Raw genomic sequence first — 25,381 nt, forward strand, 5'->3', positions numbered from 1 at the left:
TTGGAGTTGTATGCCGGGAAGGTTGTGGTTTGCTACTTGTCTTCAAGTTATTATTTATTCGCAGTGTCACTGTGCCTTATACAAGTTTTAATTTACATAAATATGTCTCACAATGTTGGTACCTTGACAGTGACCCGAAGTGGAAAAACAATGTAACTACTACTGCCTCTCATGGTCTACTGCAGAAAACCAAAGTATGCCTAACTTTCTAAGCCTGGGTTTCAGCAGAATAAGTTAAAATTATAAAGTCAACATAACTGGAATTTTATTTTGTTTTAACCTTGCACCTGCTCACCTATTTTACTGGCAGATGGGTATAACCTTGCCTTTTTGAGCACGTACAACAGAAGCAGCTTTACTTCATTCCCATCCTGGCTGACCTACCTTTTCATACCCCCTGGCAATCTGGTCCCTGCTTGTACAACATGAGGTTAATTACAGTGCTGTGAACATGTGCATTAAAACAACCTGCCTACTGGTAGAGATATTTTTTGTTGTTGTTTTATAAGCTTGAATCCTCTTATTTTTTTAATATTAGCTTTGTCGTAGCTGTCGTGTGGCACATTTCACAGACAGTTGAAGTTCCCCTCACTTTAGCAGAAATGCAGCTTATTATGCAGATACCCACTTCTGATGATGAGCATCTGCAGCTCCTCAAGACACAGAGATGCTGGTGGATGTGTCTAGGCATCTTCATTTGTTGTGCTATGTTGTCCCAGAATAAATATGCAGAATATATTGCAGTAGAACAGTCACAATGCAAAAAAAAGAAACACACTGGTGCTTTGTTATATCATAGCTGGCTGTGCTGCTGGTTGTAAAGCAAGTAGTTAAGTCCAAGTGAAAGGAATTTTTCTTTCTTAAAAAAAATATTCTAAATATTTGCTTTATCTTATTTTTTTTTAGTCAATCTCCTTAGCAACAGAAACAGATGTTTCTTTTCTCTTAGTCATTACATTCAAAGAAAGAAGCTGCTTCAAAAATAATGAAAGCAATTTCTATGAATAGGGTAGCTATTAATTGTTGCCAAGATGGTTTAGGATGATAATAAGACATGCAACAATTAACTATATTTCAATTAAAGAAAAAAAGCCATCTAGTTAACCTGTACTGGTTAGGTGAGCTATAATCTATCTGCTCTTATAGTGCATTTATTGTGTGATTTCCTGTGTGACAGAGACAAGAGTGAGCTTGACTATTTCTGGTTTATTGAGGAGATATGTAGTATCAATGTGTGCCTAATGTTTTATTAATTTGCTACTTCAAAGTCAGTCGGTGAAGAGTTTGCCTTGAAGACAAAGAACTAAATATGCATGGCCTTACAAATATATATTTTTGTACATCAATTTACAATATGAAACAGTATAATTAATTCAAAACATGGACTTCATTTTAGAGTGATGCTCTTTCTCAAATTACTCTATATTTTTCTCTAGATATTGATTACACAATTTAAAGCTGTTGTTTGGTTTCAGAAGGGTTTACTGATCTGTAATTTCACCTGTATAGCCAAGAGTGTGTTCTTCATTCACAGGAAATTGGCACATGTGAGGTTTGGAAAGACATGAGCTGGGATGGCAAGATCAAGATATGAACTGGTCTCTGTAAGCCAAGAGAAACAAACCTGCCTCTGGAATTTGCAGAGGGAAGGACCTTTGCTGCTCCCCTAGTCCTCAGTGCTGTCATTTAAGCTAATTGCATGTGGATGGACCTGCAGATTTGCTTGAAAACTAGTGCAAAAAATGGAACTTCATTCTTGGTAGTGCTAACCTGCTCAGCTCATCACGTGGAGATTAGTTACAGTGTTGAGAGGAGAAAACAATTGTTCAGATGGGTGAAATTGGGAAGTTTTAAGCTCAGCTGGAGCAACACTAGCAAGGGTTAGCAAGAATACCAAGGAGGGGCCTTACAGAAACATAGGCTCGTTGCAGAAGGACCTTCTGAGTGTTCATGGGTCTGCTGATGGATGGGGAGAAAATGATGGACACTATGGAAAAAGATTAATTAGCCAATGCCCCTTTTGCCTTGCTCTTCACCAGCAACGTGTAATTCCAGACCTGTGTTGTATCACCTTGGTTTGAGGAAGAGAGGTGCAGCCAGCCTGATAAAAGGCTGATTTTAGGCCTTTGATATATGATGGCCAGCCTAACTTCTGTCCCTGGAAAGATCATGACTGTAGATTTTAAATCCACTTGCAAGTATGTCAAGTATAAGTAATACTGTAGATTTACTGGTGTTTTACCAATTTGATTACCTTCTACAGTGAAATGGCTTTAGATGGTCAGCAGAGGAGACAATGAAATGAATAGCCATGTCAGGCATTTTACACATTTTAGTACCAAGTTTGAGTGGATTTGCACACTGAAAGCCACAAAGCACATTTTCTTGGATTCTTCTGCAGCATTTATATCTTGTGGTTTTTCTTCTGGCTTGTGGGGGTTTTTGTTAGTTGATTTGGTTTTGGTATGGATTTGCTTTGGTTGGTTGGTTTTTGTTTGTTTGGGTTTTTCCTCCCCTCCCCTTACAAGCATGTTCTCCTATTTCTTGCATGTGTACAGTAGGAAAAAGAAAATAAAACCTTTGATGTGGATTTTACTCCAAGAACTGGCTAAACTTAGAGAAGGAAAAAGTAAAGAAGGTTACAGTTATGCTACAACCTTTAATCACATTTATAGTCTCCCTGATGCTTTCTATTTTCTGTCTCCTCCCAACCCTGAAAATAATAATTCTGATTGAAACTACTTCTGGCACACGTTGGTGGCAAAAATGGTTTTGAGAAGCTTTACCAAAGAACCATCTGGAGCATGTGTGAGGGCCAAGAACACTGAGAACTTCCTCCATGGAGGAACTGATGAGCTGGGTGGAGCAGTGAGCAGTAAACTGTGCCTGTAATCCTTTTAACTGGCCAGCACATCAGACAGGTGGGCAGCTGCCCAAGTGCTGTTTCCCTGGGAGCTTTAGATAGCAGGCCGTGCTCCCCCTTAGGTTTTGCTAAGGCAGTAGTGGAAGCCATCTGCATTCCAGTTTGGATGTGCAGGGTAGTCCAAAATACAAACATTAACCCACTCCCAATTCCTCAGGAAGTGCAGGTTGTTTTTATCCGTTGTGTGCTGAGAGTGGGGCATCAGAACTCCTCAGGAAGGAGGTTGCTGTGAGCATATAAAGAAATGTGGATTGGGGAGGGCTGGAAAGGGAGAGGCTGAGTTTCAGTGAAAATTGTCCATTCATCCTCCTGTAACTTCTGTGGGTGGGTGAGGAGTACAGGGATCTGCAGGAGGACCTCCAAAGGGCAAGCTTTCATCAGCTGTAGGCAGGGATAGTGTTTGAGAAATGACAGGTATTGTTGCAGGGAAGAGTCTTGGAGAAGTACAAAGCCCTGGTGTCTGGCTCTGTAGGCAGGGAGGCATCCTGGGCTGGTGTGGTGGCTCTGCTTCTCCCTAGGCAGAGTCCTTGCCTGGTGCTGGCTGCTAAAGTAAATGGTTATTCCTACTGAGTGTTGAGTTGACTCAGTTTATTGCAGCTGAAACAAGTATTGATCCTATAAAATACGAGGAGCTAAATGAAATGTTACTGCCGGTGTCATCTTGTGTAAGTGTAATTAAAACAGGTCTGTGAGCTCTGTGGTCGTGCATTCCACGTGAACTCTCCCCTGTGCTTCACTAGGTTAGATGCTGACTCCCTTCTGGTTGAATTGTTGGAGTAGGAGGCCTTTTTGGGGGGAGCAGGAGATGGTGTAAATTCTTCCATGATAGCTGCAAATGAGGCAGTGAGGAAGCACTTTGTCACTTGGAGAAATAATAGTCATTAATATGGCTCTTTGCAAGCTGCACTAGTTCCCTAGGAGGGTCTAAAATTCTGTGACTGCAAGGCAGAAAAAGAGTAAGTTGGTGTGTGAGAAGAAAATTCACTTACCTGACGTCTCTTCTGTTGACCATCCAGCAACCTCAAATATTAAAAGGTTTTTTTTTTCTTGTTGCTGCTTCTTCCTACTTTACTCCTCACTGAAAGGCAAAATTCCACTTGTTAGCAGCTGTCTTGGTGTTTCCTGGATTTTGGCAAATCATTGCTTACATATTGGTGCTCTTTCTAAATAAATGTAGATGATTCCTATGGAGTATTTTAGAGGAAATTTCAGGTTTTCTTTCATCCTTTCTGTGTGTTTAAGTTCCATGTGCCAGCTCTCTGTTACTGTCCATAGGTTTGCTTACTACTGATAGAAATTAGAAGAAAATGGCTAATTCTCCTATCATGAAAGTGGAGTAAAAGAGTGAGAGTCTGCAAAAGAAATACCAGATAGGGTGCCTGATAAAGGTAATGCTCTCAGTGGCAGTGTTTCCACGGGTGTTTAATGGGCATAATTCTTCAAATGCTCCCATAACAAATGAGGGTCTTTTAAACATTCTCAATAAATTACCCCTAAAGGTAAAATCGCTGATAATTCTGCAGCTCTACAAGATTTGTCCACGAGTTGTTTTTAAAGACAAGACTTCTTAGAAAGAATAACTCCCTGATATTCAAGGAATGAATCCCACTCAGTGTAATGCTAATGAGAATAAGACACAATTTTTCACGTTTCAAGTTCAATTCTGATTTAACTTGAAATTACTACAGTTGGTAATAGGAGAAATTACACATGTAAAGTTAGTATTCTTGAAGTATATGTGAGAATATTGAAGTTAAATGTGTTCTTTAAATGGACTGAATATTCAGAATATCTGGGGGTTTTTTTCTGAAATGTCACAAGTGCATGAAAAATACGTGAACATAATTTGTTGAATCAACATTCTTGCAAGGACTGTTTTATCTATGGTTTGTATGTGGTTTGTCAGGGACCAGGAGAGGGTTGTTTCGGTTAGTTTGATTGTTCTTAATTTTAACAAATCTGAAATAATTGCCTTAAATCGCGTCTAGTTTCTGTCACAATGTTAGAACAGGTTCTTTGGTAACACTGTGTATGTGTACTCCTCTAGTGAAAGAAAATTCATCAGAAAGAAAGTAATGGAAAGGAATTGTCTTCAGATGTTTGGCAATGGCTTTTCTAAATCCTCTTAGTTATTCTGAGTTGAGGGTAAATTTTCAGTAAAACTATTTCATAAATTAGAATCACAGAACCCAAAGTTACTTAGATATTGATTTTTCATCTTTTTACCTTACTGTAATGATTATTGATTACTGTGACAGATCACAACCACCCACATATCAATACTAAAACCTTCTATTCATTATGTATTCCAGGTATAGTTTTAAACATAATACTATTTTAAGTGAACTTATAATACAAACACCTTCAGACAACCTACTGTTGTGTGGAATTCATTGTGCTCTCCAGAGAAGTGTAGAATCTGTGGAGAAATGCTTTTCATCCACCAGGGGAAATGGGGAATTTGACAACATGCATTTGTCTACAAAATGTGAAGCAATATCTGATGAAATACGTTTTGTCAATAAAATAAATTGCCAAACAAAATGTAATCCTTCCTCAAAATACGTTTAGCCTACACAGTGAAATAAGCCACTTCCACAAAGTGCATTTGGTTGCTTGAATTATTTTGATTTGCTGTCTGTCAGAATCTGTAGATGGTGTGTTGTGGGTTTGGGTTTGTTTTTTGTTTTTTTTGTCAGACACTGTATATCAACCTGCTTCTTTTTAATAAATATAGATAAAATACATTTAATTTGAAGGCAGACATTCGATAGGACACCTTAAACTGGTGTTGGTTGAGCTGAAATGATGAAAGGCAGACACTGGATGTTTGTGGTGTGAGGGGCTCGCTGCTCTTCCCAGTTCTGCATGTAAAATACCCTGGAGTTGGTAGTTCAGCTGCTGTTGCTGTTTGCCTTGCGAGTCTGTTACTTTAGTTTTCCTGTGCCGAATAGTTTCCATGAATTGCTAAAGCAAAGTGTGCAGCTGTTTGGCTGCTTGGTGCAAATGTCAGTTCTTGTTCAGGTTTTCCAGGTTGCATTACCTTTATCCACCCGTGATCCACAGGGCTCCAGCCCAGCCTTTCCCTGACTTTTAGGGAGCCATACCAGATTTTTATCTTTGTAAGAATTTGCAGGACGGGAAGAGGGGTTGTCTAAGCTGAGAAATAGCTCCTCAATGTCTAATTAATGAAAACTTTTGTGTTGTTGCAATTCTGTTAGACAACAGCACACACTTTTTTAAATTACAATTTCTTTATTCATCTCAAATGTAAAGTATCTTCATTGTATATATGGAAAGCTACCTTAGCCTTCATGTACTGTTTAGAAAGGCTTAATTCTTCTTGGGAAAAGGTTGCCTTGCAAAAGGTTGCCTTTCTCTGCAGAGAAATGCAAGGCTCCTGTTGAGTTTTTCAACAGTGGTGTGTGCTGAAGTTTGTACTACAGGGTCTAGAGCTCAATTTTGTGAAATAATGTTCGGGAAAAAGATTACAGTTTCTTATTTTGTGGTTCTTGAGGACTCCAAACTTTCATGTAAAGCAGTAAAAGTTACTTTGAGACTATCTCTGCTATAGTTAAATGTGCAAATTGTTTGGGTGTAATCTGGAAGTCAGAAGGCAAAAGCAAAGCAAAAGTCTCCAACCCAGGTGAAGTATCTCCTGAATGAGGGTGATCAAAGCTTGTCTTTGTTTAGAAGACAAGAACATTCTTGTCCTTGCTTCCTTTGACTGGAAGAGCACTAAGAGAAAAAGTCTGAAGAGTACAAAGGCTTTTGTTTAGTGAAAGAACTTTAAGTATCTACTGAAATGTTAAGTTTCCACTAGAATGCTTTGAATGAGAGTGGAATTGCTTATAGATTTAAAGCAAACTTGAGGTCCGTTAAAAAGAAACTTATTTGGCTAAACAGAACTCGATCCTAAGCTTTTGCATCTTGTGGAAATGAAAATACACAGTGCTGCAACTGGAAAACACATCTCAAGTCTGGTTCCTTCACCTGTACAAACATTTTCCCAGTTGTTTCAGGGAGAACTACATAGAAATGTGCTTATTCTTATGTGTAACAAAGTAGAAATTACTCTTGTTTCAAAATGTTATTTCATCTACAATAAATGAGAAGCTCTGTAACTATCAAATGCATGTGAAAATGGGCAGATTGGACAACTGATATTACATGAACATTGTGGAGTGTTCCAGAAGTTTGTGCCTCCTTCCTTTGCCCTTCCAACCAGGATGCTTCTGTTGGTAACAGAAGGGAACGTGTCTGCCCGAGTGAAATAATTACTGTAATATTTGTTGAGATATTTTTACGTTAATTTGGAGGATATTATTTCTGCTGTCCCTTTCACTGCCACGTTTCTGAGCTGTCACAGTAATCACACATTAGGAACTGCACATTAGCACAGGACATGAGAAAGATTTGCCAGAGAGCTCACTGGGCAAGCAGCAGGCTGATCTATATGTGACATATAGGAGCTGTTTTCCTCTGAACAACTTAATCACTGAAATGAGAGATGAGCCCAAGTACCTGAGGATAACTTGGGTACTTGGGTAAATGTCAGAGCTGTTGCATTTTCTTCTATTTTAATGTAAATCAGGATTGCTCACTCTTTCCTCGAGTGATTTAGTGCAGTAAATCTTTATGGGAGCCGTCTGAAAATTAATAGCTGTTGTAGAAGAAACTGCGTAATAGAGTTTTAAATTATGTTTTTGAATTATGTCTCATTTCGTGTTTTATTGCATAATTGTATATAGCACAACTAATGAAATACCAATTAAACAAAAAAGTCGTTTTTTAAAAATGTAGCTATTGAACATCAATCCATTCTTTTTGCTTCAGCTCGTTAGTGCACCAGTGATTAAATTACAATTATGCATCCCACTAAATATATTTTACAGTTTAAACAGCCCAGATCACATTGTTTTATGTGAGTTTGGGAGATAGAGGTACTAGCAGAGATCAGGACTGAAAAGCTGGTTTTTTTGTGGCATTTTTAGCTTCTGTGAATGAGATACCAAGGCTTAGGAATTGGTGTTTTCTGCATCTCTGTCAACTTCAACCTAAATGATGAAGTTTTGTCTTGTCTGCTGACTTTGAGTAAAGGCTGAGAGACCTCAGAGAGAACTGATTTCCTGCAAGGTGGCAGAGAGTTTTAAATGCTTGTGTTAAGGGGACCTCTTGGAAGAGGGAAGAGATTTCAAAATGCCTCAGCTCTAGAAAAGTGTCCACTGGTGAAATGCAGCTTGGAAGGCACCAAAGTCAATCAATAAAAAAACCACACACAAATACCTTATGCATCTTATCAGCAACTGAATTTCATCACTTCCACTGCTCACAGAATGAATAGATTTTGTTGAAAAATCAGCAATGCAAGGTTTCATCCTAGAAGGTTTAAGAATATGTTGTTTTGGTTTTGGTTGTTTTTTTTTTTTTTTTTGTAGCTTACATATTTTACTTTCTACTAAATTTTCTAGCAATATCTCCCTTAAAATGGTTACGTTGAGTTTGCATGAAAAATTAATATAAATACTGGGAAAATTAAGTGAAAATGTGTATGGACCTGATAAAGTTTGGTAGGATTGTAGTGTAACTGTAGATAATCCTGTATGAGGTCTCTGAGGCAGTCTCTTGTAGACTGCTATGTATTTGCTCTTGGATAAAGACATAAAGTATCAAATTCTTTCCCATTATATTGAAATTGATTAAAGATAAATAATATTTGAGTTTAATTAGTTTTAAGGAAGCCTAATAATTGGAAACCAAAAATGAGTTCTATTTCAGTTCCAGTGTTCAGAGTGTATAGAAAATGCTGGAATTTTCTCCAGGTTTTGTTGTACTTCAGCATTCTAGTTGTTTCCCAAAGAGAAAGGAAATGTGCCTGTTGATTTGGGTATGTTCAAAAAGTGGTGTTATGGACAGAAAACTGGATACAATTCAGTATCAATTTTTAAAATACATTTCTAAAATCTTGAAATGGTGAATATTAAAACAGATTTATACACACTGTGTTAGTGTTTCTTAGCAGATGAATAAAGTGATAGAAACCAATACTTTTATTTCTTTTTTTTTTTTTGTCTGATGTCATTCTCTGCTCTCTCAAGGCTTTGATTGTCATTTGATTCCCTGTTGCAACAGTTTCTTACCCTGAGGTGATTTTCTTTGGGGGAAGTGAAAACCAGCCTTTTTCTTGGTGATAACCAACTCTGTCTCCTGTTGGTCATTGCTAACAACTGCATGAAATGTAGTATTAAAAGTTGCTGGTCCTGAGCATCAGTGCTGAGAGAGCTCCAAAAAAGCCACGAGTTGTTGGTGTTTAGCCTTGGCCTCCTGTGTCGTGTTGTGTGTTCTCATTGTCCATCATCAGCCTACCCAAAACCTTCCCGTGCCACTCTTGCTAATGAGAGGGTAAATTGATTAATAAGTCTTTGTTGTCATGTGAATCAGGTCTTATTTGCCATTAAAAATTAGTCAATTACTGAAATTTTTTATATCCCTGTAAGAATAGTAACATTTCTGGATGGTCTTGCATCAAATTCTGCAGTTAACTTACCGAAGAGCTGGATGGGATCCTGCAAGGATTTTGGCATTGGAAGGTACTCTGTACCTCTTCCTGTCTGTGTTTTAGTGCATTTTTCATTATCTGAAGGGCCAGAGTAATTTCTGTCAGTTAAACAATTGCCAGTTTTAGTTCTGAGTGCAGTTTCTCTGTGCTTTATGATGCTGCTTCTTCCTAAAGCCATTAGTCAGCTTTTTTAACTTGAGCTTTTCACTCTGCTGATTTTGCAGCTTCTTCAGACATGAACTGTTGACATGGCTGAGCTGCTTTTGTGATACAAGTCTCTCTTTGCTCCTCAGTGGTGAGCAAATAATTGCATAATATGGGAAGTGCCTTCAGCTGTAGTTTTTGGTGTGAACCTAAAATTTTCTTCTTTCCCTTAACTGTGACATTTTTTTGTCACAAATTTGTCAGAGACCAGTGGTCCTCGAAGTGCTGAAGCTTAGTGCTCTGGTTTGCTGCTCTGGCTGAATAGGCTTCCAGATTCCATTGTGGATTCAGGAATTACATGCCATCAAACTGGCACAGTGAAAATACATGCCTTTTGGAATTCTCTCTTTCTGCACTGTGCATGTCATGCTTCAGTTGCTGCAGGTTGTTGTGTTTGTTTGTTTGTTTGTTTTAAAAAAAAGGTGGCTGATTTTTCAAATGGCTATTTCTGGTTTTTTTCATCTTCTGTGACTGTGTGTATGTGTAGGAAGGGGCCCAGGGAGCTTTGCTTCACACATAATATCTGTGAGTTCCCATGACTTCCCTTATTTCTCAACAATTAATAATCAGAGTTGATTTGGAAAGAGTTACCAGAATCAGGAATTATAGACACTGCAACTGAGATAGTTTCATTTTCCATCTTTGTGTGTCAGTCAAGGGGCTCTGACTGCACTGGAGTAAAATTATATGATAGTTTTCTGATTATAAATCTTACGATGTGTGTTGGAGACAGAATGCTAGTTCTGAAATTTTGAGCCACTTTGGTTTTGCTTCTTTTATGCAAAGATCCTTTATGTAAAATGATTGCTTGAAGGTTGAGAAAATACGTATTTGTGGAAATGAAATGGTCCTTGATAGAGCTGGGAGGATTCAGTTCTTGGGGAGGGCAACTGCAGTCTTACTCCACAACACAGAAAGATGAATAATTGGAAAAGAAAGTCATAATAAATGTTCATTTAATTAGTTTTGCAGAGGAAGAAAATATAGCAAGAAACATTGACATTAAAAGAAGTATGTTTTTAAATTAAGCTCTAAATGAGAATTGCTGTATTGATAAGTTGAACAAAAGCAACTGTCTGAGGAGGATTCAAAAAGCAATGTGTACAATTTATCAGAGTGAAATAGCTTTGTGCAAACATGTGTTGTGGCAAATTATTGAAGTGAGCATTATGAATGCTTTTCTAAATTGAGTAATATTCAAGCCTTCATCTAGGAGTTAATATATCACCTGAAAAAAAAGACCCAATAATCTCCATTCAGTTTTTGACAGTATGAATATAATTGCAGAAAGACTAAAACAGAGCCTTAAAATTAAGGCAGGGAGCTTACAAGAAAAATTAAACAACCAGAAAGTAAATGAATTAGCAGAAAGAAAGAACTTAAATATATAGGAATGGAAATGGGGTTGCTTATTATGAGTTTTATACTAACATGAGATTATTATGTACTGAGTAGTGCATAATATTTTTTAAAAAGACATTTGATCTAAAGGAGTTTTATTGACCTTCTGTCCTGATGTATTGCATGTTGTATTCCTTGTATTCTCACTTTGAAAGTGAGAATATACAACTGTATGATACAAGTCTGCAGGTAAGTTCTCAAGAAAGCAATTGTTAAACTAAGGAGGACTTTTTGTAGTGGTTCATTTTTGAAATACAGACAAATTAGCACGTGGTGCCAGTTTATTCTTAAGCCAGTGAAACTTTGACTGTCTCTTCCTAGCCTGAATGCTTCAATGCAGAGTGTACAGGAGAATTGTATGTGAAAGAGTTATTGAAAGTATCCTCAGAGTTTATGATAAATCTAGAGCAAAGTCATGCCTAATTTATGCATGTCAATAAAGTCAGATTTTAATCCATGATATCAAAATCTAGATTTTCTGGATCACAAAAGAGAAAAGATTCTTTAATCTATGTGGTGGACTTAAAAGTGCTTGTGAGATTGTTCTGCTTCCAAAGGGTGAAGCAGAAGGGTAAAACCTATCAAGTGATGCAGTAAGCAATTCAGTGTGATTATTTAAGAAGGAATTTCTTTTTCCTAGGGAGTTGCAATATTTTCTATGAATAAACACCATCTGTATTTTTTGTAAATGTTGCATTATAATCAGCCTATCAAAACTTACCAAAGAACATAAAGATGTAACAACACTTGCAGCTCTGGTCCTTACAATTTTGGTCCTTTTTTAAAAAGATATGGACCTTGTTCAGTGTTTGTTTTGTGTAGGGAGAGCCTGGATGTGTCTCCTACATAGTCCAGTTGTTGCTGTGTTCAGGTTCAGCGCCTCAGTGTGCATCCCTAATTTAAAAAGAAATACTTCCAACTCAAAATCAAAATCCGTCCAGTGTGGAGGATTAAGTTCGTGGCTGTGAGTGACAAATGCTCAGCCAAACCCAGACATTCCACATCCAAAATATTGCCATAGTAAAAGGAGGAAGGGAATAGCAGTGCAGTAGAAGAGAGAAGGTAGTTTGAACTCTTAAAGCAGGAGATCTGTGAAACGGTTATTGATGGGAATGAGGAAGTGATTGATCAGGTAATAACTACCCTAATTTAAACCTGACAAGGAAATTGATGGTTGATATTGTTAAATATCCTCTAATGAGGCAGAAAGGAGACGGAGGAAAGGCAGGAGTGGTGTGAGTGTGCTGTGAGGGTTGCTTTGATAAACAAATGCAATATGGAATGACTGAGAAACAATAAGAGATGATAAAAGGTACAATTTTCGAGTCATTTTTCAGACTGTAAGCATTCTGTCGAGCATATACAATGGAGGAAAATGAGGGAAATTACTGAAGCTGGGAAAACATGGCATTATCCTGTATTTGCAGTGAGTTTGCATGTGCCCTACGTTGTTATTACATCCTAATTATTTTAAATGAGCTCTATAAAAGCCTTATGTCATTCCTAAATTTCTTGGTGAGTTTAAGCATCTGGGTTCTGTGATTTTTTTTTTATTTTTTTTTTAATTTTGTTTGTGTGTGGGTTTGGGTTTTTTGTTCTTTTTTTTCTCACATCAGATACATGGGATTTGCAACTAATTAATAGATTTAACACGTTTAACAGTGTCATTATGTAATTTTCACTTGGAGGTAAGTTCTTGCAGATTCCCATGGTGCACGTGGAAGAGGTCCTAAAAACAACCACCTGAATTCACAGATTGTTTTCTTTCACTTATATGATTGTTGGTGTACTGTCAAAATAGCAGAGAAAAGAAGATGCAAGTTACTGCTTTTTGCTGTTGTTTAATATATGCTTGTAATTTGGTAATCTGCTCTCCAGGGTAATTAAAGATGTAGTTTATTCCCAGAATTCTAAGGGAAAAGAGAGAAACATTTCAGTGAAGAACCAGCCTATGTGCATTAGCCTCTAACTACAGGGAAATAAATTTATGGCTTGTAATAATTGTGATAATCACTGTGCTCGAGTAAGTAAGAACTTTTATTGATCATGTTAATTATTAACAGCTCTTGAAGATGCATTCTAAAAATGTTCACAAAACTCATCTATTGTACCAACTTTCTGTTTTCGGGACTTTTAAAATGAAAATAATTCAAAGCAATATTTGAGTTAAAATCAAATAAATATAATTTGAATTAGTATAAAAAACAAGTACTCAATTTCATAACTTTAGGACTAAAGAGCCTAAACAGCAAAATGAAAAGAACAGCAGTCCTAATTAAGGTGATCTTTTCTCCCATGTGGTTACAATTTTTTTTTTACCACAATATAAATTCCAGTTGCTTGAAATTGATTTTGTGTGTTTCTAAAATGAACCAAACTGAACTGTGTTTTCCTTAGATAGGCTACTTGGCATGTTGTCATGCTAGAATTTTTTGTAACTATTGCTTTGGATAAATGAGACTTTTGAGTGGTTCTTATAGGGGTACTCCACTGGGGCTTAATGTAATTAAGAAACATCATTTTGGTACAGATAACACTTGATTATAATAGTGGCCATTATGGAGGCAGAGTGTGCTAAAAATAAAGTAGTTAGGCTCCAATCTTATCTTCATAGTAGAAAGGACAAATACCATGGAGGTAGTATGTATACATACTGTATTGAAAAAATATTTGATAATCATGAAAATATGCTCTGATGGCAGAATTACTGAAGATTTTTGTGTGTCACCGAATGTAATAATTTGGAAGAAAAAGATCTTCCTCTTTTTAGGGATTTCATGTAGAAATTTGCGTGCAAGAAGTGTGAGAGGCTCCTGATATGTTTAAGAGGACTGTGCCTTCTTCCAGAGATCGTAAAATCCCTTTTTTTCCCCCTGAGTTCCAGCCAAAGCTCTCTGCTCAGCCAGGCTGGTGGGCTTCCCTGCCAGCTCAGTTCATGGATGAACTGCCAGTCATCCCCCCCTGTTTCTGTGATGGCAGCTATGCCATAATTTTCCTGCTGGACAATGGCAGGAAAGAGCTGGTGGGTTCTCTTTGCTCCTGTGGTTGGGCTGCTGTGGGATGTGGGGTTTGCTGTTGCTTCTTTAACTGAGCCCTGTGAGTTGTAACATGAATTGTGCTTATTTGGCCAGTGCACCACAGAGGTGAACTTTAATAGGAATACTCATACAAGAGGAAAAGAGGATGTTCTTGGGGAAGTGAAGCAGCTCAAGTGATAAAAGATGTGCTCAAATATGGGCATTAGTGGGAATTACATGAACAGGAAAAAATTATGGTGATATCAGTTACTTCCATCAGCTCTTGGTCTGAAATGATTTTCTTTTATCAATGCATTTTTCCAGAGATAATGACATCTCTTGAACCAATCAGTTCCTATTGCCAGTGGCACTTAGCTCCTGTTAGCACCCTGTGCACCCATCAGATCAGATCAAGTGAATTAATCTGTGACAAGCACAGTAAAGAACAGTGGCATTTATCCATCTCTGAGATTGTCCCTCACAGCAGCTTTCTCAGAGCTGCAGTCCCTTCTCCTGGCAGGACTGTGTGTTCCTCCTTCCTTTCAGCTGTTTAGCTTTTAGAGCATGGAATAACGATGTTCCAAAACAGGAACATCAGGAAGAAAAAACAAAACAAAACAAAAAAAACAAAAAAAAAAAAAAAAACCAACCTCAAACCACAGAATTTTCTGAATGTGGTAGAAGACACCATAGGCAAGATTGCTGACTAGTTAAATAGGCAGACCTGCCATGGACTAAAAAAGACCATGAATTTTCCTTCTACTTACTAGTAAAATTTTATATTCTTTCTACTCAGCCTTGTAGCTGAGGAGCTTTTGACAGCAGGGAATGAGGGATGTTTATTTATTTTGGGATGTTTGTTTAGTTTAGGATGTTTATCCTCGGGTCTTAATGTGGTGATGCTGTCAGTCTGTGCTGTTTTCTCTGCTCCTGGAACTGTGTACCAAGAGTTAAAAAGGTCTTAAGACTCTACTACATTCTGTATGTGCAGTGTCTATTTCTTTTGGATGATGCTGTGATAGAAGGGCTCCCTCATCCACAGGAACCCTGGAATGCAGCCTGTTTTCCTGATTTACAAGCTCTCGCTGTATTTCTTTTTATTTTTTTCCCTTGTGGTGGAACATTTATTAAGTTTCCCTCCAAGGAAATGGCTGATTTTTCCATAACCAGAGAAGAAGAACCAAGTCTAATGTGATTATCATCATAGGAAAATCTGTGATTATAAAAGTGTGGAGTACCATTTGTCCTTAATGCTCTGCTTCTCTTAATGATTTCCTTTAAGAAAAAAAAGAATTATAAAAAGAACAAAAAAGTTGCCTGCATGAGTGTGCATAGGTTTCAAAGAAATCAAACTGCACTGTAATTTATTTATGTCTCCTATTATTGCAGTTGTAAAGTAGCCAGCTTGTTAAAATCACACTGTTTGATAAAAATTTTAACGTTTGAAGGATAATGTCAGAAGATAAAAGATGGGGAAAACATGAGGTAATGTTACCGTTGGTTTTTTTTTTTTTTGTTTGGGGTTTGTTTGGGTTTTTTTGTGCTTTTGGCTCGTTACAGCAGGACTGTGGCACAGTGAGAGGAATGGATTTCTGCAGCATCTGTTGTCCTGTGCTTTTTCCTTGCACATCTCAGGTACAGTGTCAGTACCTGTCCTTGACTGTATATATTCTTTAACTCACACGCTTTATTTCACTCCGGTGTCTAATTTAGTCTTTGTATTTTAGTCCTCCTTCCCTTCTCAGCAGAAGTCTCACATTTTGTAGGGTTGCTTTGTTTATATGAAAGATGAGGCCAATCTGCAGCTGTTGGAGAGAGCTCTTGTATGCCATTGATTAATACCCATCTGTGATATAGGTGAGACTCAGCACTGACAGCTCTCTTGACCAGCAATGATATCTCATAGGGTTGTTTTTGTAGGAATACCCATGTATGTAATGATTTAATTGCGTTTTTGGTCAGGGTCTGTCAGGCAAGTGATTTGCTGCTCTAATGTCAATCATTTGAGTACTGGTTCAGTACCTTCTAAGTAGATAATGTCAAAGTAGCAGACTTGTAATCAAGCTGAATTGAACAAATTATCAAATTATCGAGTCACTCTATCAAGGAGCACTTTGAATTCAGTTTAAAAAAAAAATCCTATCAAAACCAGACTGGCAATTTTTATGGCATAGCCTTTAAACAATTTATGTCTCTTTCTTTGATTCCTGTGTTTGTGTGTGGTTGTGGGCTTTTTTTTTTATAAGACAAAATCTCTTTGACATTTATAAGGTTTCTATCGGGACTCTCAGCAGGTAGATGGTAGTGTGGCTGTTGCCATTTCCAGGGCTGTGTTTTCACCTTCAGTTGCCAAGCACACAGAGATGAGAAATAGAATAAATGGGTCTTTCATTTGTAATTATCTTTTGCTATCACATTTCAATGATGTTTGAAACGCTGGCCTGAGTTTAACCAAATACTTAAAGATGCCTGTATTCTACAAAACCCTCAAACGTGGTCCCAAGTTTGTTTTCCACAGGATGTTACCCTGCTCATGGGTTAACTGTTGCTCATCTGCTGAATAGAGTTGGGTATCAAGACTGGCAGTAATTGCGGCTGTAATGAGTGGATCGATGATTTTCAGCGGGCTGATGCTGTACAGGAAAATAATAATGAAAAACAAATGGAGATAAAATACTGCCTCAACCCTCAATGGATGCAGTCACTGTCATAGTTAAAAGAACCACATGGAGCTCATTTATCTTGTGACAGCTTGAGAAGGGGCATTCTTGGCAAAGTGTTGCCTTTCCATACACTGATAATGGCCACTGAAAAACCTTGCATTGAGGCACTCACATCTGAGTCCTTCACTGGCCAAAATACAGACAGTGCAGGTGTTCTAGTAAAACTAACCTAGCTCTTTTTGTTCCTGATTATATTTTGTTCATATTTATTATATGTAATTATGAGCTCTCTTCAGTAGTACAGATAGCTTGAATTAGGCTTCGTGCCATGACGATGAGAAGGATTAATTTTGTGTGTGCTGTTTTGCAGGTTGGTAGTGGTTCATTCCTCATGTGCTACAACAAAAGGGATAATCTTAAATGGTGGATGTGTGGCTTAAATATTTTGGAGATTTGTTTGATTCAAGACATTTAATGCTACCTTATATTTTCTAAGCCCTTTTTCTAGGGCTAAGCAGGCAGAGAATGAAGGCTGTAAATATCAATTCTGTGTTCACAGCTTGGCCCTAGCAGAGGGTTCTAGGCCAAATGGCCAACAGCAGTTTAAAGGAAGAATTTACACGTGGAAAGGCAAGTCAGATTTCTTTTTAAAATGTATTTTGGACTGTAAATTATATTCTGGTTATGAGTTTGACATTTCAGCCATATGATCCATGTCTTGGGCAGTGCCAAAATCCTTCAGTCCGAGTTGAATGGAAGGAAGAAAGGAGGGAAATTGTGCCTGTAGGAGTCTGTGCTCTTCTGTTCACCAAACCCTATGTGCTAATGGGCAGTTGCTCCTGTGATTGCTATTTTCCCCTGGATCCAGCTTGCCCAGTCTGCTTAGTGTCACTTCTTGTGGAGCCCTGGGCATAGATGTAATGGATTGTGCTCAGCCCTTTGCAATTAGATGTTAGATGTCACTAAGTGTGACATGTCCAAGAGGCAGTGTTCAGTCAGTACCTGCTGTTCAATCCAGCACATGATGAATCTTTCACTTTATTAGTGGATACCCACATCACTTAATAAACTAAGTTAATTAATGTATTGTTCAGTGCTGTTGTTTAAATACCATACTGTTGGCATACTGAATAATTCTTGGGACTAATAATTGTGATTTTGGTTTTGTATGACTGGTTCATTTGTACAGAACCATTTAATCAAGCAAACAAAGCTTATGTTTGGCCACATGAATGTCAGTCTTTTATGCATATATTTTTTAAACTAGGTCAGTTGGCCTTTGAGTAGTCCTTAGATTGTTACTCTTGAACTGGAAGACAATCTCCAGGGATCCCTGTCTCCTTGTACCAGTATGTATTGCCTTTGCTGAGTTCCTGTAGTATGTCCTAACACCATTGATTAATCTAGATAGAATTGACTTCTGTCTTCTCTCTGCTATTTTGTGAGTTTGAATTGGCATATGTTCATATCCTCACTATGAACTTCTTATAGATGAAATTCTGCAACACAGAAGACACTAACTGGTGCATGATCAAATGGAAAAAATGGTTAAATAAAGGAGAAAGCAGGTAGCAGGCCTAAATAAAGTAGCTGCTGATTTTTTCTTAAGGGTCTGATCAACAAAATCTGATTTTTGACCCATCAGTGTTGAGGAAGTTAAGCAGAAATCCTCATGCTGCGAGAATCAAGTAGTGGCCACATTGAGACTAAAAACTATCTGTAAAACTGACTCTCTTGCTCTCAACAAAAACTGGTTAGTGAGTTAAGTGAGCAAAATCTTCATAATTTCTGTGAGATGGATTGGCCAGTTTGTAAAATTTGTCTTGCTTACTTTAAAAACATGTTAAGGCAAATGCACTTGCCCAAAATGTTAAAGAAGGAAGTAAAAAGACTACATGAAATAAAATAGCTTCTCTATTTGAGCAGCATATAAAAGAATTCACTCTCACCTTCTCATCAGGTATTTGTGCTGTTCATGCATGCAAAATGACTGTGAATTACGAAACAAAATGACATGAAATCCTGAATTTGGAATAATATCTTTTTTGATGGAAACGTTCTTCTACCTTACAGGAAGACATTAATTTCCCAGTTTCCAGTGCTGGACCTTCATGGTCATGGACTCCCAGGAACTCCTGAGTGCCAGATTTCTAAGTCTGTTCTCTGAAAGCAGAACAGATAATCTGCTCTGCTGTTTTTCAGGAGAAGGATTTGCACAGCACAAAACTCAAACGTTGCATCATGGCCAGGGAAGCACAAAGTGTTCATTGGCCATGTGGCCCTCTGGGGACTTGACTTTTCCTTTTTATTCTGTGTACTACTACACTGATGGTCACACCATAAATTAACCTACCTTTTCGGAGCCTCTTCCAACTGTATTTGTCCCTAGATTGGAGAAGAATTCTGATAAGGACATGTATTTTGTAAGGCCTGCTTCCTTCCATGATTCAGAGCTTGTTGGCACTTCTTTAAAAGAAGGATCAAGTAGAAGCCCTCAGGCACATCCTGCCAAACCTTTGATGCTACTGTCTGTCACAATCCAAGAGCAGACAGACATCCCTTTAAAGTGGGCCTGGAAGAACATCCCACACCTGCTTTCTCCCTGTGCTAGTCGTTCTCACATAGTGACAGGCTTCTTCCCTGGCAACAGTGACTCCTGCTAGCATTAAAAATTTACCCGGGGCAGTTGCTCTGAATGTCTCTGGTTGTTTGAACATGACTTTTGAAGTTTCTTTTACCTCATGACTCAAGAACCAAAGAGCATTTCTGCTATTCTGAGAGAAAGGGAAAGGTACTTTTCTTGGTGTTTAGCTTGAATCTGAAGTTGGTCAGTGTATAAGTTCTTTTGCTGCATATTTTTATTAATGAAGTTTTTGTGGCATTTCTTACAATCTTGAAGGCTGTTGAGAGACTTCCAGTGTGCCAGTTCACTCACCTACAAATAGAATATTGTTGGGTAATGAGCCACCTGCTGTAATAAAACTGAGTGCCACTGCTGCTGTTTTCTGTAATAAAACAGAGTCTAGGAGCCTGCGATGCAGAGCCTGGGAATGTGTGGATGGAAAGAGGGGCCAAAGTCACTGGAGTTTGCTCAACACTGTGTATCAGTGGCAGTCTGGGTAAGGTGATACCTGGTGCCTCAGTTTCCATATTGAGGCAGATCTCACTTGGATGAAAAATATAAGTCTTTATTATATGATTGTACATCTCAGAATGGCCTGAATTAATATATGCTTTTAAACTAGGGACCTCTAGTGGAAGTTTAGGCTCTGAATTGCCAGTCATCTTTTATGACTCTCTTTATTTTCTTTCACTCCCTGAAAACACCCTGCCATGCCTGTGTCTCTGTTGTCCCCAGCTTGGGCGCTGCCAGGTGGGTTCTGTACCACTGTGCTGGTGGTTGGGCTGTGGTGGAGCAGAATGAGGGGAGTGTTTGGCTCAGCCCGTGTTACTGCCCTGCCTGCCCTTCACCCACGTGCCAGACTTGCTCTGGACAGCTTTCCTGTGACATCTGCAGCCACGACTGCATAGGCTGAGCTTAGAGAGCAGTAAGAAAAATGAACGTTATTTTTAAAGCACTAATGACAAGGAGATGCCCATTCTTTAAAACAAGAGTTCATACAGGAGTGTCCTTACCTTGACTCAGCATTTGCTCTGTTCAAGATACATTTTCTCTTTCCAACCTTCCATCCTTTGCTGTTTAAATTCAAAGAGGGTGGAAGTTTGAGGTGGTGTCGATTGCTGATGCTCTGGGAAAACATGTTAGATTTAAAAGTGAGGGTAGTTCTCTTCCCCAAACTGCCATTTAGAGGGACCTACTTACCCTCACCAAGTACTTTAGTGAGAGATACGTTGGATCTTATTTTTTCTTAGTGCAAGAAACCTCTGTGGCATAATTAGAAACACAGTTGTACTTCCTGTTGTGACATTGGAAGGAGAAGTGTAAGTATTGCTTGCCTAATGGAAATTGGCAGCCCTTCTGTTGCTGTATTTTAAGCCTGTTTTACTTTAAGTCAAACCAAAAATAAAATTGAGGTTTTTTTCAGTCTGTTTTACTTTGAGTCAAACTGAAAATAAAATTGAGGTATTTTCCCTAAAAATATCCAAATTTCCTACGAATGCCAAGACGAAACTTCAACTGCGTTTGTGGCCTCACATTTAGATGTGTACTTTTTTTTCCTTGAAAGGGAGTGTTTGATTCATTCTTTCTAATTAAAATTGCTTTTAAAAAAAAGCCAAAAAAAAGCCTGCTTTAAAGGATTATGTTTCTGTGAGGAACATAGTCTAACATCTTGTATTTAAATAAACTTATTTTTCTAAGGGCCGTGAGCTTTCTCATTAAGAATTAAATTAATTTATCACCTTTATTTCATCAGTCACCACTCTGTTGTGTCTAAGATTCTCTCATTTTATTAAAAAAAATCTGTGTCTATGTGAAGGTTTGTATGCACAGTTAATTTGTATGCATAGGTGCCTAATTTTGTCAGTAATAGCATGGGAAGAGACTCTTCTTTATTCTTTCTGGACTGTTACAATCAAATGTACTCAATTTAGTATTTGTGTCCTGCATTTTCTCATAGCTACAAAGGTATTTCTGCTTTTTTTTCCCCAAGAACTGATTTCAGGGAGTGGGGTTTTCTTTTGGTAGACAGAATGACCTTATTTGGAGCCTTATATACACACATATAGATATGTGTGTGTGTATATATGTATATATATATGTGTGTATGTATATATGTATATACATATGTATATATATGTGTGTGTGTGTATATGTATATATATGTGTATGTATATATGTATATACATATGTATATATATGTGTGTGTGTATATATGTATTTACATATGTATGTGTGTGTACATATGTATTATGTATGTATATACATATAGAATAGAATATACATGTACACACAAATATATATTTCTATGTATGTATAAAATAATATAGAATAGTTTTATTTTTATGTGCATAAGAATTTATATATATATGTGTATATATATGTGTGTGTGTGTATATATATAAATAGGTGTATATATATATATATAATAAAATAGTGGTTATTTTTTAGCCACAACATAAATTCATTTTCAATCCTGAAAGAACTTCCTGCATATGCTAAATGAAGATTGAGAAGTGTGGTAGTGTCCCTTTAAGGTTATTGTGGAGAGTAAGAACGTATGGAAATGTTTCACCGCTTGTCTCCAGGTTCCTGTAACAGGGAGATGATCTCAATCTGCCTTCATGCTGTTAAAATGATTCATAAGCCTAGCAGAGTTCTCAAATGATGGAGTATTATTGCACCCTCTTAAAAGTTGGGCACTGAGATAATTTGGCTGATGTTGGAGAAGGAATGTACTGCAACCCCCGTGGCTCAACTTTCATTGAATAAATATGACCCACCGCTGCTTCCCTTCTCCTTGCGTGGGGAAGAACAATTAACGTGTCAAAAAAGAGGAAGCACAGAATGTTCTGGCTCCTTCCTGGAAAAGTGCAGTTCCACACTGAGCTGGGTTTTTGAAGTTATTGAGCAAGGTTTTATCTCCTCGGTCTTGTGCTTCGTGTGGAAAGGTGGTGCTGAAGTTGGAAGAGCTTTGTTGCTGTGTTACTTTGGCACTGTCGTGTGTTTTAATAGGACAGGGTTTTATTGCTAGATGTAAATGGGTTCTGCAAGGTGATTACAGAGGTAGAGTTGTCAAAAAAAATGGGGTTTATGTAGAGGTAGATGGCTATGATTATGATTTCCTTTTGTTTTAGTTAAATAAAAATAAGCTTTATCAGTTTTCCCCAATAACTCACGGGGAGTTGTCAATGAGCTGAAGATTTCCCTTCTTTTTGGAGTGATATTATGAGATCTATTGAAACCTTTTTAAGTAGATCTGCATATTTTCAGGCTTATGTCTGTTGTGACCTTAACTGAAATTATACCTTCTTTCTGTGGTTTCTCTTTTTCTATTTCTTTTTTTTGTTGTTGTTGTTTTTAGTTGGTTGGTTTGGTTTGTTAGCCCCCTATCTAATTTTTGAGGGGAACTTTGCTGATGTGTCATGAAGTATAAAAAAACTATGGTGAAATATAAATATTTACAGTTTCTAGTTTGAAATTTGCACGAGAGAAGCTGTGAAGAGCAGATTCCAGAGGTGTTTCTATTGTAAAACTGTTGTTAATTTTTGGGTGGATGTTTCTGACTGGGAAAAGTTGTGCATTTCTGAGAGCAATATGGAAACTTAAATTTAGTGTTAACACAGAATCAATAGAAAGCAACTGTTATAATTTCTAATTCTCTGAATAAGAATGAGCAGTGATTATTTCTTTTTAGGACTGTTTGGATTTTACTCTGTCTAATACACATACAGCTTTCCAATGTCAAAATAGTGATTGGAAGCTAAGTAGTAGCAGATAAGAAGCAAGCATAGGTTCATATTAGTGTATGTTTTGCAGAAGGCAAGTAGATTAGCCTGGTTTTCGTGATTAGAACTAAAACCATTTGCAAATAAAATGGTTGCATAATGTTCTATTTTGTAAAAAATTGGATATTAAAAATCTTAGCATTTGGAAAAAAGTCAACAGTAGACCACAGGCTGCAGTTAATAAATATGTGCTGCATCTTGAAATAATCTGTGCAACATGCTAACAGTATCTAATTTAGCAGTCTTGTAAGACAGCATTCAAGTAGAGTTTGTGTAACTGCAGTACACACCCTTTTCTTTGATAACACCTCTCTGTCTCAGCATGCTTTCTAAATCACCTGCTTCCAGGTCAGTTCTCTTCTGAAATACATTACAGGATGACTTTTACTTTCTACTGTTTAACCCAGAGAACCCTGAGAATCATCATTTCTATAAATCACAACTTATATTTTTACAGTAATGTGATTTCATCTGTCTTGAAACAGATCTGTTACTTCTTCAGGGGTTTCTTAGAAAGTGGAAGTGCAGCAACAAATTGCCCCTGTTTGTGGCTGTGTTACCTCGGTATTGAAGTGCTTGGTGGCATGGAAAGAGTGAGAGATAGACACACCTTTAGTTTATATTATGCTGTCACTGAAAAAACCCCAGAATAAATATGTGCCTTTGTGCTGATAAGGGAGTGTCCATGCCATGTACTCAATCTTTAATTTGACTGCTGTGATGTACCCAGCTGATTCGGTCTCACCCTTTCACCGGCCCCAGTGCAATTCTGAAATCCAACAGCTTTGCCTAAGACAAAGCAGGTAATTCTAAACTCCTGTGGCAACACCATACCTTCTGTTTTGGGAGAAGTATTCCCTCTTTTACTCTGTTTCAGTCTGATGAGAAGCTGGATAAAAAACTGCTTCATCTTCTTTTAGTAACGTTCTTTTCTGCGTTGCATGCATGGTAAAATTCAGCTTCTGGAGTCCTCAAAATACAAAGTGTTTGGAAATACTGGGATCAAATGCTGTAAATCCACTGCTGCATCGAGTCTTGTATCCAGAGAAGTATTCTTTTAGCTTGTGATACAGAGCTTCAAAACAGCTTCGTGTTTCCTGTGTCCTACTGGACTGTTTCTTCAATCAGTGATCATGCACTTTTCTAAAATTTCCTTTGCAGTTTTTGACAGTCCTGTTTATTTCTGAAATTTAGCCTGAAAGCTCCCATCCTCACAACTGGGTTGTGCTTTGCAAGAGTCAAGGTTTGCCTTCTAATTTCTGGATGAATGTGGATTCTTAAGAGCTTCCTTTAAAGTCTGATCAGAAATTTCTGCCTCACTGGATTTCTTGACTTATGTATTTCCCACCCTTGATTGCTTGGAGGGCAGTTCTTGCAGCTACTGGCACTGATTGGTTTCTAAATATAGGGAAATTCTGCTGCAGGAAATTTTGAGACAGATCTGATAAAAGAGAAGGTGAGAAACTCTGTTATCAGAAAGTGGTGGTTGAAGGTCAATTTTATGTGGGCTTCTGTAATTTATCTTGCTGCTACAATTTGGATGAAAGATTAAATTTACCCTTTCTTTGCAGATCTCAAGTAATCAGTCTTTGGGTAAGGAATTGGACCAGATTTGGAGAATTACTATTTATCTTTTCACCTTTGATTAAGGTGGACTGCTAAGTAGCATTGTAATTCCTCTGAGATTCAAGTGGTGAATAAAACTAGGGATGCTGCTTTCCCGTGCCTTTCCCCCATGGGATCTTGCAGGGTTGCCTGTCACCTCACACTCACTTTTAGGGTGGACCCTGAGACAACTGCTCCCACTCTTCACAAACCCTTAACTAAGTCCATAATTTATAATTTGTGGCTGGTGAAAATCCTCTGCACTGGCCCCCGTGGCTGTGGCACCTCATGTGAAACGTGCCCTTCATAGTGTGGCTGCTTCCCCTGGTTGAGAGGTCTTGTTTTGTGAGGCAGACACCATTTATTCCCAAGGAACAGATCCGAATTAATGTCACATGGCTCATATATAGAAAACCACAACAGTCAGGAGTTTCTTTACTCGTGAAGTTTGATTACAATTACTCTGTGCTTAAACATCAACCCATTATTTTTCTTGCACGATGGAAACATAAAAATAAATACGTGAGTAACTAAACATGAGAGGACAGAAAAATATTCAAGAATAAGCCTATTGCATTATAGGACTAGAACCTTCTCAGTC

The 25,381-nt window shown here is 37.8% G+C and overlaps 1 protein-coding gene across 6 annotated transcripts in view; it reads left to right on the top strand.

Annotated features, from left to right (window-relative positions):
- TENM2 (teneurin transmembrane protein 2) overlaps nt 1–25,381 on the top strand; it is a 900,957-nt gene that overhangs the window by 342,077 nt on the left and 533,499 nt on the right. The gene's annotated exons all lie outside the window — the stretch shown is intronic.

This window comes from Lepidothrix coronata, unplaced genomic scaffold (assembly GCF_001604755.1).
Source record: "Lepidothrix coronata isolate B3197 unplaced genomic scaffold, Lepidothrix_coronata-1.0 Scaffold121, whole genome shotgun sequence".
NCBI lineage: Eukaryota > Metazoa > Chordata > Aves > Passeriformes > Pipridae > Lepidothrix > Lepidothrix coronata.